Here is a 6,520-nt window from a genome sequence, read left to right on the forward strand (position 1 = left end):
GGCCATGCCCATCCTGAGACCAGCAGCATGCGATCTGTAACATACTCATCGGTTCTGGGAATTGGGAGCTGAACGGCTTTGGGTGCCATTAAATTACACCGTGGAAGTACAGAGTTCCAGGGAGAGGCGATTGACCAAATCAAATAAAAATCAGAGAAGTTGAGTTGATTAAGGACTGAAAAGTGTACTTGGTTTGACAGGAGCCTGGTTTTCCTGTAAACCAATCAATATTAAGTTCAGTTTATCTTATATAAATGATTCGTAGATTCTCATACATTTTGCATTTGAAAGAGTTTATTCCTTGAAGAGTTTTTAGTATTTATTGGTAGTTCCAAAAGTAGATCTTAATATTTCTATTCCACCCTATTCTTCTGGTGTTTGGCACATGTCCAGTGGCACCACATCTACAAGACTGACTGTGCCCAGCTGGCGTGGCTCAGTGGTTGAGTGTCAACCTATGAACCAGGAGGTCATGGTTTGATTTCCAGTCAGGGCATATGCCCAGATTGCAAGCTCAGTCCCCAGTAGGGGGTGTGCAGGAGGCAGCCGATGGATGATTCTTTCTCATCGATGTTTCTATCTCTCACTCTCCCTTCCTCTCTGAAATCAATAAAATAATATATTTAAAGACTGTTCAAGCTCTTCGGCAGACAAGCCATGGATCCAGAATTAAAAGAGCTAATGATGGAGCCACCTGGTTGAGTTGATATTGATTTTTTCCATTTGTTTTCTCTTCACGACTGTGAATGGGGTAGTGTGGAGGGTAGAAAGCTTGACAAACCTTGCTTGGGTATATGTAAATAGACTGTGTCCTGTAGGTTATTAAAAGTAGGTCTCGGGTGGCTGGGAGAACGACTCACTGGAGGAGTGAGGTTTACTTAACCACTTGGTGTTACTCATCGAGTTTCAAATATGTCACTGCTCTGCACACCAGTCTCCATTAACATACAGAATTAAACGTTTGGGATGTGGAACTGTGATTACACTTTTCAATACTGTTGGGACAGTGGATGTCTGCCTCTGAAGCGACCAGACCAAAGACTGAACGGGCTACGATTTAGTGAAGAAAAATAATACCACACTCACGTTTTTTACTTGTGCTGCAGCAGTATGCCTGCCTGGGACATGGCAGACTCACATCAACCAATCAATCAATCAATCAATCAATCAATCAATCACAATCATTCAGTCTTTGATTAATGGTACTGTTAAAAGTAATTAGTGCCGCCTGGCAGTTGTGGCTCAGTGTTTGAGCTTCATCCCATACACCAAAAGGTTGCTGCTTAGATTCTGGTCAGGCACATGCCCAGGTTTTAGGCTCGATCCCCAGTAGGGGGCGTGCAGGAGGCAGCTGATCAGCTCTCATCATTGATGTTTCTATCTCTCTCTCCCTCTCCTTTCCTGTATGAAATCAATAAAAACATGTTAAAAAATCTAAACCCCCCCCCCAAACACAAAAACCAATCTTCTTAACAGAAAAAAAGAGAGAAAAAAGTAATTAGTGCCTGCCATGCATACAATATAAAAATATACTTAAATTCCAGTTAAAATCCCAGAACCATTTCAGTGTTTTGCTCTCGTAACAGTAATATAGGAGAGTATAAATGGAAAATACCTTCCTCATAACCCTCCTTTCCCTGACGATAATCACAGCTAAAAGAGTGTTTGTGTTCATCTAGAGCAGCGGTTCTCAACCTGTGGGTCACAACCCCTTTGGCGGTCAAACGACCCTTTCACAGGGGTCACCTAAGACCATCCTGCATATCAGATATTTACATTACGATTCATAACAGTAGCGACATTACAGTTATGAAGTAGCAACAAAAATAATTTTATGATTGGGTCACAACATGAGGAACTGTATTTAAAGGGCCAGAAGGTTGTGAACCACTGATCTAGAGCCTTATACACAAACACAGTTTTACACCATGGCATCATGTTATTGACTGTTGTGCCAACTTTCACAACGTACTCATTTTTGGCTTAAAAAAAATAAGGACATAAAGTCCAGAGGACAAGAGTCCCGGTGTACTGGATGAGACTCTGCTCCGATTTTCTTTAGTTCTCCACTCTGTTCTCCTCGCTGTAGGCTTGGTTCTTAGTCTTGCCTCCCTCATGGTTACAACGTGGCTGCTGCAATTCCAGGGATGATATCCCAATTGAAAATGATCTGTAGGCACAAAAAGGAAAAGGAACTGGCTTTCTTATTTTTGTTTTTGGGAGTAAGGAACTTTCCCCAGAATTCCCCTGCCCACGGTCACATACTCATGCCTGAATTGTTTACTGGCCTGGGAAAATGGGCCACCACACGGACACAGAGCTTGGGCAGGGAGAGGACAGGGCACCTCTACAAAATCAGGTTCTCTTTTTAGAAGAAGAAAGAGGGTTGTGTGTGTAAATGAATGTTGGATAATTTCTAATGTCTTTTGCTGCAATACCAAGCAGACATGGAAGTCACATCCTTATGCCTTCATGAAAATATTTATTCAAATTTGAGATCCTCCAGGTTCTTGTGCCAAACTAGGTCCAGGAAGTGACATCCTTATCTAGGAGGAGCCATCAGAGTCTATGCTCAGTGTCTCCATGGCTGGGACACAGAAAACCTGGGTCCCTACTTCACCCAACGGATTCATGCAGCTTTCATCCCAAAGAGGGGTGTTGAGTTGCTGTTGTGAATTCTGGGCTGGAGACACAGAGGTAAAGAAGAATACATTCTTGCTCTTGAGGAACTGAGCCATTTAATAGTGAACAGAAAAGGGAAATAAATCATTGCAATGGGAGTGAAACATGCTTTGATAGTAGTTCAATGAGAGTACAGAGAAGGGCGCTCTAATTAATTGCTCTTCCAACTCCTGATTACTTACTTCCCTTCCACAAAGGCATACATCCCATCCCAATGCCCGATGTCCTCAGCAGTTCAAAACTGAGCAGCTAATGGATGCATCCATTTATGCTGTGGATACTATGATGTCACTAGCTATTTATATTGAAACTGCAATTCCCAACTATCCATTGTGACGACTTCTATTTTAGGAGCTGGGTTCTGTTCACCCTGCTGTGTAGGAGGTCTTGATAAGCTGGGTGCTGTTTTGGGAATGGAGCCAAATGCTAATAAATTAATACACTTACTAACCTGACAGGGTTCCTAGCATCTTGTCCAAACCTCTGTACATAACCATCTACCTGTCCTTCATCTGTGAAACTGGTGCTGAGATTTAAAAGGTGAATGTGATTATGGCCTCCTAAAGGGCTTATAGCTAAAATATGCCCTGAGCAGCACTATCTATCACTTAGAATGTGGACATTTATCTGTGGTTGAAATCTCCACCTTCTATTTTACTGTCTTCCTGTCTCTAGAAAGATGACTTCCTGCTCTGAAGCTACGGATATGATGTATTTCTGTGTATGGAGTGTTGTGTTTTCCAGAGAATCCAGCATCAAATTCAATAAGGAAGCCAATTTAATCAACATGTAATTTGATCACCTGGCGCAGTTACACCTGTTTTAGATTATGAATCTTAAAATGGATAGATTATTTTGTTTGAGTAGTATCATTCAATTTAGACATCTCCCTCATATTTTTTGTGTTTAAAATGAAACAATATTTTTAGGTATAAATATTTGATAGTAAATGAATCAGATGGTAAATTTATGTGACAAACTATTCCTGAATGTACCAGTGATCTAAAGATACTCATTTATCGAGACAGCCACCTTTATTTTTATTCTCTTAAAGTTCAAACTTTATTTTCTTAAAACACTCTAGTCTATCATCCCTCAGCCATCTCTATCAAGTGGTGCCTCCCCAACCAGCACTGTTTCCTACCATGCACCTATACCTTCCGACAGGTGTTTATTTTTATTCTTATGTCTTTACCAGACCGCCTGTCCCCTTACTGCAGTGGTTCTCAACCTCTGGCCCTTTAAATACAGTTCCTCATGTTGTGACCCCAACCATAAAATTATTTTCGTTGCTACTTCATCACTGTCATGTTGCTACTGTGATGAATCGTCATGTAAATATCTGATATGCAGGATGGTCTTAGGCGACCCCTGTGAAAGGGTCGTTCGACCTCCAAAGGGGTCGCGACCCACAGGTTGAGAACCGCTGCCTTAGTGTGTCCACCCACCAGGGCAGGGCTAGGAGTGTGCTCTTACCACCCAGGACGGTGCCTGCCATGACACGAAGCAGATTTCCCATAAGTATGTGCTGACTTGAGGGATAAAGAGATAGACTTTATAAACCAAAATGAAGGGTCTGAAAAGGTCTAAGAAGTCTTTTCTGTTAGTGGAGCTCTGTTTCCCCACTGGGGGAGGGAAGGGACATTTCGGGAAGGAAATGAGGACATGAACTTCTGGAATTAGACAGCCACACGTTCAAGTTGCTGGGCCCAATGCAGGTTAACATCTGGAGTCCCAGCCTACTTCCTGCTACATCGTCCTTCACCGCCCAGTGCCCCAGCCTGGGAAGGATTAAATCCATCTCCAGTCACGGGCCTTTGTGAGTCAGATGCAAGTTACAGAGCCTTTGCCTAGAAAAAGTGCACTAGTGTGCGCACAGTTCCAGCTTTGAGGACCTGCAGCGATGCAGGCGGCCCCTTTGACTTGCAGCCACGCTCTCAGAAGCTGCACTTCTTTGTAACTGATCTCAGAGCTGTGGAGAAAGACAAAGACCTGAGGGTAACTGAGGATCCGAGAGGCCACGTGGACGTGCTGACAGTTGGCATGAGGCTGGCACCGGCCGGGTGGCCAGTGGTGCTCACGTGGTTCTGAGATAATGCGAGGCCATTAGCGCTAAGGCCACACGGAGCTGAGTTCTTTGCTGGGATAGGAAACCTTAGACCTATCCTTGGACTGTGGCAGAGTGCAGAGAGCAGAACACCAAGGGCACGTTGCACGGGCTTCCCGTTGTCTCTTCCGATCGCCTCTGCTCTGGAGGAAGACAAGAGGGAAAAGTGTCCTGATGAGATTAGACGGTGCACAGAGAGAGAGAGACAGATAAATGACAGGTTACAGCAGGGACGCAGAGGAAGCAGCAGTGAACCACAGCACTGAACACTTCATACGCTGGAGTTCACTGCCTTTGTTCAGTCGCAGATCCAGCAGCCACTCCGAGTGACTGTGTCACACTGTGTGGAGCAAACGCAGAGAGAGCCCAGGAGCCAGGTGTCTCTTCCAGGTCAGACAGAATGGAGCGGATGCTTTGTGAGTCAGATACTCAATAAATGTTTTTTTGGAGTGTGGGTGAAGAAATAAAAGCAAGATTCCAGGGCCAAAGATAAAAACTGGGATGCCTGGAGACTTTGTTTTGTTTTTCTGCCAGTGGTTTACAGAACAGAAATATTAGTGTGTATAACTGTAGTATTATGAGTAGGGAAATGAATTATAGCATACTAGAGGGCCTGGTGCATGAAATTCGTGCATTGGGTGGGGGTCCCTCAGCCCAGCCTTGCCCTCTTGCAGTCTGGGAGCCCTTGGGGGGATGTCTGGCTGATGGCTTAGGCCCGCGGGAGCCCCCTGAGTGCACTAATGTCATGCACTAGGCCTCTAGTGAAGGGTATAATATAATGTCTTTGTTAATCATTGAAATCTCTAAAATATGGTATATCTTGTCTTCCTGGTACACATGAGAAGGAAATTATTTCATATTTCTTTGAGGTCTTTTTGAGGGGAAGGGAAGAATAAATAAAAGCAAATTTGTCCTTTTGACAGTAGAAAAGTGAATGGTAACTACACCAGACATGACCATGACTGAATTGCTTCCCTTTGCCCCAGTATCTAAAGAAATAGGATCATCATTCTGATAGGTCTGTGTTTAAAGTGAGGACTTGAACTCTTTGCAACAGCTAAATAACTTAGAAATGTGTAATGAAAACCAGGCTTTTCCATCGAGTAAACTGTTCTTTCCTAAACACCATTGTGTGTTTTTAAACTCAAAGGCTGGGGGAAGACTTAGGGACAGATTTTTCTGAGGACTGAGTAAAACACTAGAGAAGCCAAAAGGCTCTGTGATGAGGAACCTGTTGAACCTATAGAATTTCTCTGAGGCTTCAAAACGAGTCCACTGCATATCGAAGTTGGTGTTTTCCTATCATCTCACAGCGTTTTAAAAATAGTCACTCTGTATGCGGCCTTTTATGCACGGTCGCGCCCAGTAGCTTCCTTACCAAGGGTTGGACGTTCTTAGCTATGGCCCAAGATTTCCACCAAAGCATGTCTTTTGTTATATTGTGAGATTTTATGTAATGCTACAAAGATTGGTGTAAGAGAAAATTTACATGAGAGATTTGTAATTAATGCTATATTTAAAATTGACCTTTTTTTATTAAATAGATCCTTAGAGGAGAATAGTGTTCCTAAATCAGGAGGCCTATTGGGCTTGAGAATTAGGTAAATATTCATGTTTGCTTCTGAGTATTTTGGATCATTATTTCCTGTACCTGCTGCATTTCCAGCCTAATGCCTTTGAAGTTCTGATTGCTAATTAATTGAGGCTTTTTTTCTTCTTCAGGAGATTCAA

The sequence above is a fragment of the Myotis lucifugus genome, unplaced genomic scaffold (genome assembly GCF_000147115.1).
Source record: "Myotis lucifugus unplaced genomic scaffold, Myoluc2.0 scaffold_2347, whole genome shotgun sequence".
Classification (NCBI taxonomy): Eukaryota; Metazoa; Chordata; class Mammalia; order Chiroptera; family Vespertilionidae; genus Myotis; species Myotis lucifugus.